The sequence below is a fragment of the Nilaparvata lugens genome, chromosome 6 (genome assembly GCF_014356525.2).
Source record: "Nilaparvata lugens isolate BPH chromosome 6, ASM1435652v1, whole genome shotgun sequence".
In the NCBI taxonomy this organism is placed as follows: domain Eukaryota; kingdom Metazoa; phylum Arthropoda; class Insecta; order Hemiptera; family Delphacidae; genus Nilaparvata; species Nilaparvata lugens.
Window position 1 is genome coordinate 33,708,183 of NC_052509.1, and position 17,105 is coordinate 33,725,287.

Here is a 17,105-nt window from a genome sequence, read left to right on the forward strand (position 1 = left end):
TATATGTAACATTTCGCTTCAATCCATAAAACAAGGAAGTAAAATCAAAATTTGATGACTGTCTCTTATTGGGAAGAGCTAAAAACCTTTGATTTTGATTTGAGGTAGCCTAATAAAAGATTGAAGTAGCAAGTATTGAAACTATGTGATCTTATCTTATAAAAATTACATTTTTAATATTTCGTTTACAATGGCTAATAATAATTTTATGGATTAATTATGTACAGTAGCCTATATTTTGAAATTAATATTCTAGTTTTCTCTTCAAGTTTTTGATACTCCAGTGAATATGCCAACTTCATGGACTGAAATTCAAGTAAAATCAGTAAGTAGCTAGTGATAGTGGTAGAAAGCATAGCTAAGTGCATGAAAATAAAATATGAATTGATTTGAGCTTGAAATGTTGTAATGTAGGGCTATGTAATGGATCAATAATTGTAAAATTAAAATTGTACATTTTCCTTTTTCAAATTATTACTGCTTTTTAGTAGCCTAGTTATTCAACTAGCTTTTCAGTACAAAGCTACTTTGGCAGGGTGCCCAAGCCCAAGGACGCACACCGCCCTTGAATATCCCTAAATATTGCAAATATGGTCGTCGTCAGTCGTTATACTAGTAGTTCTGTGAACAGTAGACCTCGCGCTCAGTAAGTTACATTGACCTGTTATTATGTTTTCTCAAAAATGAATAAATAATTTATCAATTTAAAATGTCTAGAAAAAATCCTGAATAAACATAGAGCTTTCTGTCCTATCGTACCGTGACGTGTCGTCCCGGAATGTGAGTGTGAGCGCTGTTATCAGGTCTGGCTGCCGTCAATACGCCAATCCAATCAACCCATTAGAGAACATTCTGTGTTGGCGAAAAATCGGTGTGTTGAAATTAACAAAATAAACTACCATAATGCTGATTTCCTACAAAATTCATTTCTCACTTTTCATGATTTTAGAAATCATTTTCTTTTCAATAATATTTATTGCAATTTTAATTATCAGATTAAAAAAGAAAAAATATGTTTTCTATCATCCAAATTCCAAACTAGAATCATGGCTTCAGTTTATGGAAAGACAAAGTTAGTAGACAACTTTCTATGATGGAAAGATACATTTTCAAGATGTTCTATGTTTTTGAACGGGTATATTATAGTCCACTATAAATAGCTGATTTATGATGAATAATTCTTAAGTCTGATTTGTACGGTAATATTGGCGTTCAAGAAGGAGAGTCCTTTTCCTTTTGTATTATCCTTGAAGTGCAAAATTCCAAAAAACCGTATGTATACGTCCACTCGAAATTCAAAAAGAAACATACCTGTCAAATTTCATGAAAATCTATTGCTGCGTTCCGCTGTAAATGTGGAACATAAAATAATACAGTATAAACAAAGATATAAAAATAAAGAGAAATGCAAAACCGTCGACTTGAATCTTAGACCTCACTTAGCTCGGTCAATTATACAATGCTGGAATGCTGACCTTTTTTTAGAACACCCCCCTCAAGAATAATGGTTGTTTTTGAACCCCCCACTACCCCCCAGAAACTTCAGTTGCCCTCCTGTGGTTAGAAACTTTCTGTCTGATAACCCTTTAATCTTTACTTTAGAGAAAATGGGACTAAATATCATGTCTAATCCATGCAAATGTATACGATAGTAGCTAATTATCAAAGATTTATTCTGTGAACAGCACATCACTCTTGAATAGTTCAAGAGTGAACTTATCAACCTTCAAATCTGTAAGTAGGTTTTTGAAAGATTGTTACTATGTTACTCTCAAATCCTCTAGTCTATAATATTCCTGCTCTTGAACTGAGTAACTCGTGATTCATCAGTCAAATGTTCTACAGTTTCTGGAAAAAATTACTTGGCTATTCTATTTCTTTTTCAATTGCAAAAGATTCAACGATGCATTCTTTAATTCAATCTCTGGTGCTTTTGGTCACAATATTTTGCGTATAGTCGCGGTGCTGCATTCAAGTTAAAAATTCTTGTAATTCAGTAGCTCGAAACTACTAGGTACACTACAAAATCATTGTGCATGGAATAATTTCAAGTGAGGTGAGTACATAATGATTATATAGGTACATAATTTAAAAAATTGCTGAGAGTTTGAATTGGAGGAACTGTTATAAGCTTGCCATTCTGTTTAAAATGTTTTTTTAAGAGTTTGAATTGGAGGAACTGACTTTAACTAATATAAGCTTACGATTCTGTTTAAAAATGTTTTGAAGACTGCACACAGCGATTTATTCGTGAATGTCTAGTTGATAAAAGCTGAATTCACACATATCAGTACTGTATCATCAGTGTACATGTCCGGTAGGCTACTAACAGTCAAGACATTATTCCAATAAAGCTGCCATATCTCAATTAATATTCTTTCAATCTTAATATTCGTTCGAATATGAGGTGTCAATCGATTTGAACTCTTGTAAATTTTTGTAGATCAATGGTTATTTGGTTATTCAAGAAATAGAATTACAATCGACGGCCATTTTTTCATGAATTCAAATTTTTTCGTAGCTCTGCTTAGGCTAGTTGTTATAAACGATTGTACAAAATTTCACTCCTGTATGTTCGACCATTAAGGGCCGGTTTCCGCGAGCTCGGCTTGCCGAAACGGGGCATAGTAGGAAGTCCTGGTCGTAGTCGTATTCATATCATTCACGTTCAAATTGAATTTCGAAAAACTAGAAAATTGAACACAGAATAAAATAAAGAGAAAATGGTGTACAGTTTCAGCTATTTTGAATTATTTGGGAATTTTTAATTTCGTCAAGGAAAAACTTTTTACTTTCCTTGCCCTATTACCATAGTAGGTAGGTACCTTCCGAAAAAAATTAAGGTACCCCAATTTCTAAATTTCTATACGTTTCAAGGTCCCCTGAGTCCACAAAATTGTTTTTTTTTGGTATTGGTCTGTGTGTGTGTGTGTGTGTGTGTGTGTGTGTGTGTGTGTGTGTGTGGTGTGTGTGTGTGTGCGTGCGTGCGTCCGTGCGTGTGTGTGTGTGTGTTGTGTGTGTGTGTGTGTGTCTGTGTACACGATATCTCATCTCCTAATTAACGGAATGACTTGAAATTTGGAACTTAAGGTCCTTCCCCTATGAGGATCCGACACGAACAATTTCGAACAAATCCAATTCAAGATGGCGGCTAAAATGGCGAAAATGTTGTCAAAAACAGGGTTTTTCACGATTTTCTCGAAAACGGCTCCAACGATCTTGATTAAAGTTATACCCAAAATAGTCATCGATAAGCTCTATCAACTGCCACAAGTCCCATATCTGTAAAAATTTCAGGAGCTCCGCCCCATCTATGCAAAGTTTGATTCTAGATTCTCAATTATCAGGCTTCAGATACAATTTAAACGAAAAATTTCGAGTGGAAAAGATTGGGCATGAGAATCTCTACAATTAATGTTCAGTAACATTTTCACGTAAAATTAAAAATAAGCTCGAAATTCGAGAAAATGTGATTATCCTATTGCATACTGTTGGCAACTGTTGATTCTATTAAATGATTCACTATGAAGAGATAGCAGACCTCGTGTGTCTCCAGCGTTATTACCCTGTCACCAGCTGGGTCAAATCTTTGAATAGTAGACTTGAGATGCGCGGGAATTCTAGCGTCAGGTGATCAATTTTCCTAACGGCAAGGAAAGTTGTGTGAGTGCGCCACACCAAATTTTTCAATTTATTATAGAAATGAAAAAGTAAAGATTGTTATAAAAACTGCGACTACGCCCTGTTTCGGAAAGCCAATTTTCCGACTCCAGCTGTTTAAAGTCTAGAACTTAGCTAATTCCCGAGCTTGGAAACTGGCCCTAAGTAATTTAGGAAATAGTATATTTCGCACCTAGGGTCGAAAATGTACGTTTTCCGGCTCGAGATCGCGGTTTTCAAGTTCGAGACGAAGTCGAGAACTTGAAGCGTTCGAGAGCCGGAAAAACATTTTTGCCCGTGTTGCCAACGCTATTTTTCACCACACCAAAAAAAAACTTCCCAATATAAGAAATTGAAAAATAAATAAAATTCAAATAGCCTATTTTGATAGTTTGAATCTTGGTTATGACAACTTTTACTGTCAATTAATTTCAATATTACTAATTAATAATCTACAATAGTGACCATATTTTTATACTATTAATATTTCGAATAATTGTTTGAATTTTTATAGCTCGCGCTTTGTGCCCGGTGCAATATCTCATGGATAGATGGATGAATAGAATTTTCATTACTAGTTTGAAATAATGTGATGAAAAAATTAATATAATTGCATATTTCACAGTTTTGTCTCAAAATATATCTAAAAAATTGATTGAAATCTAAATTACGGTAACTAATATAAAAAATAGCTAATAAAAGTTGAAATTCATCGACAAAAAAATGTCATTGACCTAGTTTCGAACCTAGATCATGTTTGTTATTCACTGACCTTTGAGTTCTGATGTATTACGCCTTTACGCTCTCGGCCATTGCGTATTGTTGAACGTAGGGGCCTGATTGATAACACTTATGTAGGCTACTATAATATAGTATATAGCGGCAAATTTGAAGCCGGTTTGCCAGCATTTTCACAACAAAATATTGCTCTGAAAATTGTTAAATCATAGAGAAAACATTCGAAGATTCAATCTTGAGTGGGCCTAATGTTTTCTCTATATGGTATAATATTGAAGAAAAATTATCTAAAAGTTTTAATAATGAATTACGGAAAAATTACTAGGAATTTTTCAGTCAAGGCTGAGTTTCACCAGTAGGCTTACCTTAAACTTCAGATCTGTGCTGTATTTTCTTATTATTATTGTTGATTGTATTGCATTAAGAAGTGGAATTCGATAATAAAAAAGAAACAATTATTACTCCAGCTCACTTTTAAATATTGATACAATTATTGTACTTTGATTTCAAATTCAATTCTTCACTTTTAAATACTTGCGATACGTAGCCTACCTTTCTGACAATGGAGAATGCAGCCAACATTATATTGTTGAGGCTATGGAGATATCATCTTATTCTATTGTTTGATATCAAAAACACAATAATAAATATTAAATTATGAAACAGTAATTTATAAAATATATTATAGACATAATACCGCGATTCACGATACATAATTATATAGATTATTACAGTCGTTATGAGATTATCTCTCTATGATTTTTGTGAGATAGGACACGATCAGCTGTTATTCAAGGTCATTTTACAGCCCTAGGGCCGTAAAGTTTTACCGGCCTGGTCGGAAAACAATCACTTTCGGCATCCATATGACGCACGTAAACCAGCTGTGAAAAAAATGACGGCTGTATGAGTAACTCTAAGGAGTTTCGCATTGTTTGAAAATGATATTTAGATAGCCTATGTTTCGTACCCAGGAGCAATGCCCTGGAATATTAGTAGGGAGCTCGGAAACCCTCTGTAGAGTTTCAGTTCAATGAAACATTTGAAAGATATAGGCCTAAGTGGAATTCCATTCATCTTTTATTATTCAACTTATATAAATGTTTTTTTTCCTAGCAGATGTTATGGGCAAATAAAGCACAAACCATTTATGGAACTCTTAATAAATCATCTACTAGAAGTAGAAATCGGTCCCAGCCCTAAAAACTATAATATTATTGCTTTTTGTAGACAAATAATAAGGTTATCAAAAATGTGTCGAACCCTTGAAAAAATCCAAAAAAAGCATCCTATACTATCTTCTATCCAATCATATCCACCTCTTCGCTCTAAAACGTTTTGGAATAGAATTGACGCCTACTTTGAGTGGGCAGATCTAGAAATTCCACTATGCTACACTATTTCAAAGTAAATCGATAGTTTCTGCCCAAACATCCGTCCCAAATAAAGCCTTCTGCAGAAGCTCTGTCAGGTTCCTCAAATTATGGTTGTCAGTTTTATCATTTTCAACGAATTAATAAAAACCAGATGCAATAGCTTGCACCAGGTATAACTTTTTCATCAGTTTGTAACCTATAATGTTCTGCTAAATTATTCTGGAAAGTTTTGATTATCTTGTACATTATTTCAATCATCAGGCTATCCCTTCGAATCTATTTATTTCCCAATACTTATTCCACTGAGCTGTTGTAAATTAAATCACAAATGATCAATAATTTAATACTATATTCATCTTGTGGAATTTAACATAATAACAAGATATAAGATTTTTGAGAACATTGACCATTACCAAAATAAAATCTTTGATATCGTGAGTATTTGAGTTCTGAGACGTTATTGAATTTGGGGGATGATATAGTTTATTTTATTGTGATGGCATGGATGGAACACTTCACTCAAATAATATCGTATAACGTAGGACTACCTAATTATGTTTGAACGTGACCTCATCATCCCCACAAGCAACAGATGCAACGTACATTGTAATATTGTAATTCTTTGTTCATTGTAATTATAGAATGGTGCTTCAATGACGCGAAGTTCATAATAGATTATAGAGTGACACGTCACTCTAATTTGGACGAATAGGGTGAAGGATACACGACATACATTAATTTATTGATAATACGAGTGGCCATTGCATTACTTAGTGGCCAAGAAGACTCAAAGAGTCGGTGGGTTGGTTGCTTGACGCAACTTGTCACAACATTAGTCGTCAACTCTGGAGATATTGTGGTCACAGCCACAACCTTGTGTCACAACACCCCTCTGACACCATCCCTCTCCCACTACCCTCTCCTACCCCTCAGCATCCGGCCCAGGCCTATAATTTCCTGACCCATTAGATATCTCGCCCAGTATTCATGTTGTCTCCAGCACAGCACCCCAAATCAGACCAATAGTGACAGTCTTCCCTCCTCAAAGACTCGGTTTGAATACATCGTTGATTGCCGGTATTAGCCAAAAATTTCACCCTTTAATAACATTCCCCGAAGCGAGTCCTATTCACGCTAGAGGAGCAGCGTTTCAATCTTTTTTAAATTTATTTTAATGAATAGAAATGAATAATTATAATTTCTGAAAACCTGTTTACTTTTATAATAATTGTTATTGATTGGCAAATTATTACAACTGAGTGGCCGCAGTCGACTGGATTAGATAACCCAGAGGCCTGGGTTCGAATCCCAGCTCGGACGAGATATTTTTCTTGGACCACTACCGTGTTTCAGATGACACGTTAAGTCGTCGGTCCCGGCTGCCTATAAAGCTGTCGTTAGGCCATGTCAGGCTCTGAAATTGATCAGTTGCGACCTGCAAGCTCCGACACCAGACCTGAGCCAGCCAGGTGACTCCATATTATTATAATACTGAGCAAAAATTCCTTTGATCACTTTTAAGGTAGACGCACACAGATCGTCATCGGACGGACGGCACTCATCGGACGGATCGGATTATTAGATTTGATACATTGTTTTCAATTGTAGTGCGCATACCTATCCGCATCCGTATAGGTATGCGCACTCCAATTGAAAACAATGCATCAAATCTAATAATCCGATCCGTCCGATGCTTACCTATCCGCATCAGTATAGGTATGCGCACTCCAATTGGAAACAATGCATCAAATCTGATAATCCGATCTGTCCGATGCGTGCCGTCCGTCCGATGACGATCTGTGTGCGTCTACCTCTAATCAGCTATATAAGTAATTGCAGCAATTTCTAGTGTTAAGGAGGATCCCAATAGTAAAGACCATCCATAAATCATGATCAGTGAACCATCAAACTCGATTGCCACTGATCAGTGTCAAGGTACATGTCCGTCCCATACAGTAAAAATATAATTCCCATGAGTTCTAATGAGACTAATCCAACTCAGCCTCCGTAAACAAAGCCATAGTGCATTCTGGTGACGTCAGCACAGGTATTATCTTTCAATAAAATTTTACTATGAGTTGTTTTTCAATTTTTGGTCTGTTGTTAAAATATTCTTGTATTGTAATGCAAGTCATAGTGCATTTGATTATAGAAAATCATGTATGTTTGATGATAGAAAATCACTATATAAAAATAGAATAAGGGTACTAGTGACTTTCTACTTTAACAACTCTATTTTCAAGATATTCATCCATGATACGAATACAAGTAATGATTGAATTAATTATAATTAAGCTATCGAATTAGAGATCCATTATCTCAGAGCCTCTAAATCTATCACACATTAGGAAATGAGTTCTCTTTCCAATCTCATTTAGAACTACTCGTACTCATAGATCTTTGACTAGATTTCATCTTAAATGAAGAGGAATACATGAAATTTGCCTGGATAACAAACCTTAAAGTTGACCTTAGCAAACTAAAGTGCTGATCTGTCTCAACATTCTTCGGTAGATTTCTGCTGAACAATTGCCTTTTGCTTGCAAAAACGAAACCCGCTAAGCAATTTTATATCACTAAGATAAGATTCATAGAACATATTTAATAATATACAGAGATATTGTTACTTTTAGAATATTACTCCAGTAAGGTGGCAATCAACATTTTACACACTTCTTTCAAGCTTCACACTGAAATTGTCACCAACACGTTAACAGACAACATTTTTAGTATTGGGCTGTTGAAAATCCTCAAGAACTTCATGTAACGTCCCTCCAATGTGGCTGTCTGGTGTGCGATATCCTTGAATGGAATAATTGATCCAAATTTTTTTGAGGAAGACAACAGCCGTACAGTAGCTTACATGTTTAGCATATAGCTTACAGTTACATCAGCTTGGTATGTTCAAATGCTGAACAACTTCCTCATTCTTGAACTTGGACGATTTCATGTGGATGAGAATACTCTTTGCAACAAGGTGGAGCAACTAGAAACTAGCCATAAGACCAGAGTATTTATTGACCACATGAAGAATCTTTTTCCAAACCGCCTGTTCAGTAGGAATAGGATTATTGAGTGGTTAAGTTGCCTCCTCGATCGCCCGATCTAAGCTCGTGTGATTCCTAAATCATGAGGATACCTCGAGTCAAAGGTTTTCTAAATTCGTGCAGCAACAATGCAGGACTTGAAAATACGGATAGCACAAGAAATTCGTGCAATAACACCAGAGGTGTTAGTTAGAATTTCCGTTTGAGACTTTATGTGTGCAAAATGATGGTCGCCACCTTACTGCCTTTCTGGATAGCAATTTTTCCTTAAATAACAATTTTTATGTATGAAACCAAATGTTTTATTTGTGCTCTTGCGATTTGTTTAAGTATGTGACTTTAAAATATTATCTGTGAATTTTATTTGAATACTGGAAATAGTGCCGTTTGAGTGCCCCACCTTGTGGAAAAGCTGATCTTGAGACACGCGTATTGTTAGTTTTTGTGACAGTCTTTCATCGGTATTCTTTCACTAATAAAATATATACATTGAGTGATAATATGTTTGGAAATAATTGCACTATTGCTTATGATAACTCTTAATACTGTACAATAGATACTATATATAAAACCCTTGCGCTTTTCCCAGCCACATAAATCAGTTCCTGATTTTTCTCCAGCCACTTTTCCTTTTTTGTATCATGTAACTTCATATATAACGTCACATGTTCACAATTTATATATAACTTATATAAGTATTGTCCAGAACATAAATACTCAACAAAACTATCTGCGATTTTTGTACACAATTCCAGTCTAAGTCTCAATCAAAGAAACATAAGAGCATGTTTCACAAACATGAAACACAAGATACGTGTTGGCATAGAGACGATGTCTTCTGTAGTGAAGCGTTTGAGAGTGAGGAAACAACTACTTGATTTGAGAATAGCGAGTGAAGGAGGGAGAGGGAAAATGAGAGGGTGGTGGGGTGGTGGCCGAACTATGATGATTACAGAGTGATGAGAGGAGAGGACCGGACCAGGAAAGGACAAGTGACAATCAGGGCGACTGTTAACTCAATCACCCACGTCAACCCTCCCTCAATTGCCACCTTGTCTCTTTCTACAACAAATCCACCCTCTACGAATCACCCTCATCTGTCATCCAACTCCCTCCAACTATTTATTCTAGCAAGTAGTGAGTTGTAACATCTTGTCATAACTACAACTTACTTAGGTTGCGTTTATTGCTTTTATTTCTATAATAAATAATAACTCTATAGTAGAAATAGACAAACCTTGAATATGCGAGGCAGGAAACTGATAGAAGAAGGGTAATATGTCATAGAAGAAATTGAAAATGCTAAACTATTTCAAGTATTAACAATGAAAGTGGAAGATACTTCACAACATATGATATGGGAATAGTTATTTAAAAATTCACAAAACATTGAAAATATTCTTTGATAGGAGTGGAGAGAGAAGAATTTGTGATTTTCAAAGAGTTTCTCGAAACAGATCAAATGTCGTTGTACCTAAGCCTAATCTAACAATATTCAGAAAATTCTATCTTTTTTTAGCACCAACATTCTTCAATCACCTACCGATTGATATCAAAGATTGTCAGGTGGAGAATATTTTTTTGAAAAAAACCCGTAAGCATCTTTTAATGGAGGACGACATTAACAAATATTTCTATATTTTAGTATAATTGAATTGTAACCTTGTTATTATAATAAAGATAAGGAAGCTTATTCTAAATATAGTACAATAGTTGAGAGGTTTCGCTGAAATTCAAAATGTTATTAGTTTTTAAGGCCGGCTGATGTTATTCTCGAGAGTTGTGTGTATATATTTAAAAATTATGTTTCCCAAACAGGTTTTTACCTTTGGGCTTTATTGTTTTGAAGGATATTTATATATTTTTGTTTTGTTAAAATTGTATTGACAATAAAGAAGTTTCAAATCAATCAATCAATCTGGTGTGGCGCACTCACACAACTTTCCTTGACGTTACGAAAATTGATCACCTGACGCCAGTGTTTACGCGCATCTCAAGTCTACTTATGAACAAAGATCTGAGCTGGTGACAGGACAAGGTCTGCTATATCTTTATAGTGAATGATTCAATAGAATCAACAGTTGCCAACAGTTTGCAATTGAATAATCAGAATTCTGAAAATTCAAGCTTATTTCCAATTTTAGGTGAAAATGTTACTGGATGATAATTGTAGAGATTTTCATGTTCAATCTTTTTCACTCGAAATTTTTCGTTTAAATTATATCTGAGACCTGATAATTGGAAATCCAAAATCAAATTTTGCATAGATGAGGCGGAGCTCCTGAGATTGTTACAGATATGGGACTTGTGTCAGTTGATAGAGCTTATCAATGACTATTCTAGGTATAAATTTGATCATAATCGTTGGAGCCATTTTCGAGAAAATCGCGATGTTTTTGAAAACATTTTCGCCATTTCAGTCGCCATCTTGAATTGCATTTGATCGAAATTGTTCGTGTCAGATCCTTATAGTGTAAGGACCTTAAGTTCATTTCAAGTCATTCCCGTTAATTGGGAGATGAGATATCGTGTACACAGACGCACATACACACACTATAACGGTACATTTTGGCACAAATAAAATTCATTCATTGAAATGGATTATTAGGTCTCATTCAAGGAATTATATTACTTATATTAACTAATTTTTATTTTTGCTTAAGTTAAAATTTTAAATGTACCTATTTAACGGTCAATATAACTCAGTGAAGTCGCTTCATGACATGAGTTATTAAAGTAATTATTCCCATTGGAAAAGACGACAGCAGCCCACCAGGAAAAAGGCATAGGACACATGAGGTGAATCCATGCCACATCTTCAAATTTGTGAAAAATTGATGCACGTGAGTTACAAAAATAATTTTAGAGGGCCCTCAGTGCAACGAGTTTGTTGAAATTTCATAAAGCTAGCTCATTGAAGGTAACATTTTAAATATCAAGCTTGATTCAAACTTATTTGTGCAAGTAGTTATAAATAAGGAAAAATTCTTATTAAGAACATTGATGGGAATTGAATATCTAAGTATATATCACTATTTAAATTATTGCATATGCTCACCTCATGTATTTGAATATCAGTATTATTTTAAAAAGAATTACCAGAAGCTCAAAGTTCCTGAAATAAATTATTTTATCTAAATTCCACTGATGGTCGAACTCATACCCTGAGGATTAATATTTAAAGTTTATGATATTGTTGGAATACAGAATTATAAATTCTTATTTGACAAGCGAAAGCAAGTCGGACGAGTGAGCTATATAAATCTATATATGCTGATAGAAAAATTATGAAAATTATTAATCGATGCTAGTAAGCATAATAAGAGTTTTAATTGAGCCATCTGTGATATTTTCATGCATATTTTCTCATATTGTTTTTATATTTATTGTTTCATATTTTATTCTTGCTCATTGATTTCATTTGTAATTATACATTCTATTTATTAAATGGTGTACCTTTCATTTTTAATCCTGTCTTCATGCATGACCAATCTTGTACTGGTATTTTTTATTATTATTAACAAATTAATAAAATTATCAACCAACTATATTCTCCAACAAATGAGTTGGATAAATCAGCGATATACAATGTTGATCATTAAATCTTCAGAAATAATACATTCTGAAGATTTATTTAAATGGTTCAACCTAATCACTGAGATCGAATTGACTGAATCACAGGGTCATAAAATTAAGCCGAAGCAGTACTACAAGTCATAGAAAGTATAAGGAATTCTAACTAAAATACCGTCACACTCGGTATTATCTTACACTGCTGACCCCTTTGTCAGATGGTAGCGGGTTGAATTGATGTCGGTACCATATTGTCTTGTGCAATATTTAGAATCCTTATATTCATCTACCTCTTCAGCATCTATAATTGTGGAGTTAATCGGAGTGGCATTCTGAATTGCCGATTGATAAAGCAGCAGCAATCTACAGCAATTAATTGCAGAATTTTATATAAGCTCCTTGAAGAGCTGGTAAGAACCATATATAGTATCTTTTATTTCAGCAGGCGCATAAATATAAAAAAATCCAAATCTCATTTGCTCTGCTTGCACTGTATAGTGTATTCCTTTGCTAAAAGGAAGGTCTGTAATAATATGTCCAATGTCTGACAATAGATTGCAGATAATATTCAATTATATTCAATGAAAAGTTTTTTTAGTTTCATTAGTTAGGAATAGATGTAAGCGATAAATCATCCGGTCTTGAATGAATTTATATAAATTTCTGGAATGCATTGATTCCTTCATATCTCTTAATTTCTTAACTTGGGATCGTTTTGAGTATTTTGAGTTATGTTCTTTCAAGGGATTAGGAAGGTGAACAGACTGCTACTATGTTTTTGTTTGTTTGAGGAATGATTGGGTTATGGTAGAGATTCTTGAAAAAGAATAGGTAATTAATGAAGAATAGGAGATTTTTGAAAAGGCACACGATATAGGTAAATTATACATAACTATGTACTGCATACTTGTTTTTATACGTAGATTCAATATATACATATATTTCCATCATTCCACTTTCTATTCACATTTTCTATATCAAATCATAATACTGTTCCTGTATATAGTGTTGTGGGCTGTAGCAGTGGGTAATTGGCTGAAACCTACTACCAGAATCCGTACTGCGTCCCCAGACGAATTCAGCACAAAAGAACGATCTCGTCAAGAGGGAATGAGCAAAGTGCACACTGATAACCGAATTCAGTTTGCAGCAATCAGCCGGACGATTCTTCTTATTCAATATTTTCGCTGAATCAAGTGTCGGAGCCAGGGGAGTTGGCTAGGTGGGGTGATTCAACCTGTGTTTATGTCTTTGGAATCAATCTGAACCCCTCCTCACCCCCTTGAATCACTCTTGTCCTGCTGTAACTGGCATTTGACAGGCTCGCATCAAAGTGACGTCATCAACATTCAAACTCTTTTCCAACACACCTACAGATTTGGATCGCGGATTTGGCCTGTCTTGGCTCGTGTCCTTGAACGACTCGGAGCAAAATCACTACACACTAGTTGTAGTAAGCAACACGAGTACGGCCTGCCCTACTTTTCAACGCTATCTATACTCTCCACCAAAATCTAAATCGTCCAATAATGGAGATAGAGGAATATTGATTTCTGATTTGAATTCAGCGACCCCAAATTCCTAGAAGCGTAAGTCCCATTTTCAAAAATACCCGAAAACAAGGGAGTTATGGCTGTTTTTAATATAGCTGAGTTTGAACTCACTGAGTTTGAACTTTGCTCAAGTGTTTGAACACTTGAAAGTTTAGGTCCAAACATGAACATTTTTTAAACTTTTTTTTTTAATTTTATACTTTGAAAAGATGAATCTAAATATGAAATCAGAAAATCAAAAATCAACTATGAATATGAAAAGAGTTGAATATGAATTAACTCTGACCATTTTCACTTCCATTTCCTCCTTATTGTTATCTTATCTATCTCTCTACACACACACACTCTCTCTTTCTCTCTGACGGATGTGAATTCAGTAAGCTTTTTGAGGTCCGCTGAAGTGCAGTTTCATTAACAGATCTTTCAACGCCACTTAAAAGTAATTGTGCTTCATTTGTTGTTTCTTTTCATAAATAAATGTTTCACTTTTATTCTTCATCTCTTCTCCCTGTCCCCTTATTTTTCTCCATTCTCTCTTCCTCCTGGATAGAGCTTTCTGCTATCTTTTAATAATTATAACAATTAATCTGTCATTTTCCAATTATCTACTAATTTCTCTTTTTCTTAATTGCATTGATACCATTTTGTTAATGTTACTATCATTTATTTTGTTTAATTATCTGGATGTATAGTTTTTAATGCTGTTTTTGTGCAATGGGTCTGTCATCAATAAAATCAATCAATCAATCTCTCTCTCTTTCTCACACAGACACACACCAACTCTTAATTCACACAGCGTAGCAGTAGATAGAGAATTGAACCCTCTATACTTTAAAAATATTGTAAAGCCCCAACCAGCTCCCAATAAGTACTGTATAGCACTCTTTACATCTTATGTAAGATAGTATATTTAAAATACTGTGACAAGTCATTGATCGAAAAAGGTTGTCATACTCAATATTAACCTGTTAAAAATAAAGACAAAAAATTGTGATTCAATTTCAGCTTCCTCAATAAAATTCCCCACAAGTAGACAAAAATAATATAAAAAAGTTCATTTTTATTGAATAAAAAATTGAAATATGTTTATATCTACTAATATATTTTTACAACTGTACTAAATGATTTCTGAATATTTCATTTATCATTATCTTTGAAATGAGAATAGGTTTCAACCATCCTCTAATCTGTGTAGCTAGAAAATATCCTACAATGCCTACTCTGGTTATATTTCGGACGCGGATGAGCAACAAAATCGGTAACGATAGCAAATAATTCAGTTGAGACTGTTGGACGTCGTAAAAGGCAATTCACGGCCTCAGCACACCGTGAGAGGAGGCAACATTTTCGGGGTTGTCAGTGTGTTGTGTGTTTTAATTGGCCTCGGGAGTCATGTCAATTAGTCAGGTTTTTTAAGTTGATGTTTAATAGCTCTATGAATATTCAGACTCGCAACATTGATTTCTGGTTCCGTCTTTTTTTCTCTAGCTTGTTGCTGTTCTTCGCTGCTCATCTCTCTCTACATTCAACTACTTCTCTTACTTTTTTTGTTATTTTACTACCCATTCTCATCTCGGTTTCCTTTCTCTACTTCTTATTTTCTTCTCTATCTCCTACTTCTCCTCTACTGCCATATTAGGCTCTATTTCACATTATTCTCCTTTCCATACTTTATTCCTTCTCAAAGCTTCTTCACATTACGCTATGCTACGGTGAAAAACGTCTTCGCAAAAATATATCAGCGTTCACATTCCGTTCACATCAGCGTAGCGAAGCGTAGCGAAGCTTTCAATGTTAGGGGATGGGACAGCTACGTCTTCCGAAGACGAATCTGAGCGTAGCGTAGCGTAATGTTTTTTTTTCATTGTAATTTGACTGCAATCTAACACTTTGGTTAATGAACAGTTCAATTCTAGCTTAAATTAATACGTAAAAGTTTGACATTAAAGGGGTATTCACTCCTTCACAGTCCAAGTGAGCAATGCCCATGCACTGTTTCTTTCAGAATCACTCTTACTACATTTAAACGAGATCTGTAGGCTTCTTCCTTTTCAGTCTTCTCACTGTATTAGAGTTGTCAATGAGGTGTAGAGCTTGGATGTTCTGATGATTATGTAGAGTCTCTTCATGGTTTCTGGCAGCCTTTGTGATCATGACATCGACTTCTTCCATCTGCAGGTCCCTGTGGAGATCCGAGTTTCTGACAAAGTATGGAGCATTGACAGCATTCCTCAAAACCTTGTTCTGGAATTTCTGGATGGTGTTGATGTTACTTTTTCTTGCACAGCCCCAGAGCTGGATGCCATACAACCACACAGGCCAGAGAATTTGTCTATAAAATATTAATTTATTGTAGGTTGAAAGGCTTGAATTTCTCCCCAATAACCAGTACATTTTCGAGTATTTGAAATCCAGCTGGTTCTTCTTTCTTTTTTTTTTGACGTGTGACTTCCATCGTAGTTTTTCATCTAGTGTCATTCCAAGATACTTAGCTTCATTTGCAAATGGGACTTCTTTGTTGTTTAATCTTATTGGGATGTATACATAATGCCTATTTGTGAAGACAACATGTGTGGACTTGCTTTCATTCAACTTAATCCGCCAGGTTCTAGTCCATTTCTCAATTTTCTTGATGGCTTCTTGCGCTTTACTTGTAGCTTCCTCATTAGTTTCTCCAACTGCTAAGACAGCTGTGTCATCTGCGAAGGTTGCAATAGTGTCATTTTCTGGCACAGGAAGATCGCTGGTGTAGAGCAGGTACAGAGTAGGGCCCAATACACTTCCTTGAGGTACTCCAGCTTTAATTGGTGTTAGTTCTGAGCAGCTATCACCTTGTTTCACTCGGAAGAATCTGTCTGACAGGTAAGATTTTAGCAATGAGGCATATTGCTGAGGTAAAATTTTTGTAGGTTTTTAATTAGACCTACATGCCACACTTTATCAAATGCCTGAGCGTCATCTAAAAAGATAGCAGCACAATATTTTTCTCTTCTAGAGTCTTCTCAATTACATGAGTGATTCTATGGACTTGCTGAACTGTTTGAATGTTTTCCTCTAAATCCAAACTGATGATCAGGAATGAGTTGTTCACTCTTTATCACATGTTTCAATCTGGAGAGCAAAACGTTTTTGAAGATCTGGGCCATTATTGGTAATAA

General features: G+C 34.9%; 1 protein-coding gene across 1 annotated transcript in view; it reads left to right on the plus strand.

The window, feature by feature from the left end:
- Positions 1-1,667: 1,667 nt before the first annotated feature.
- LOC111052593 (LIM/homeobox protein Awh) overlaps positions 1,668-17,105 on the plus strand; it is a 247,677-nt gene continuing 232,239 nt past the window's right edge. Inside the window, exon 1 of the mRNA XM_039430661.1 lies at positions 1,668-2,056. The gene's annotated coding sequence lies outside the window, so the exon portion shown is untranslated. The remainder of the gene's footprint in view (positions 2,057-17,105) is intronic.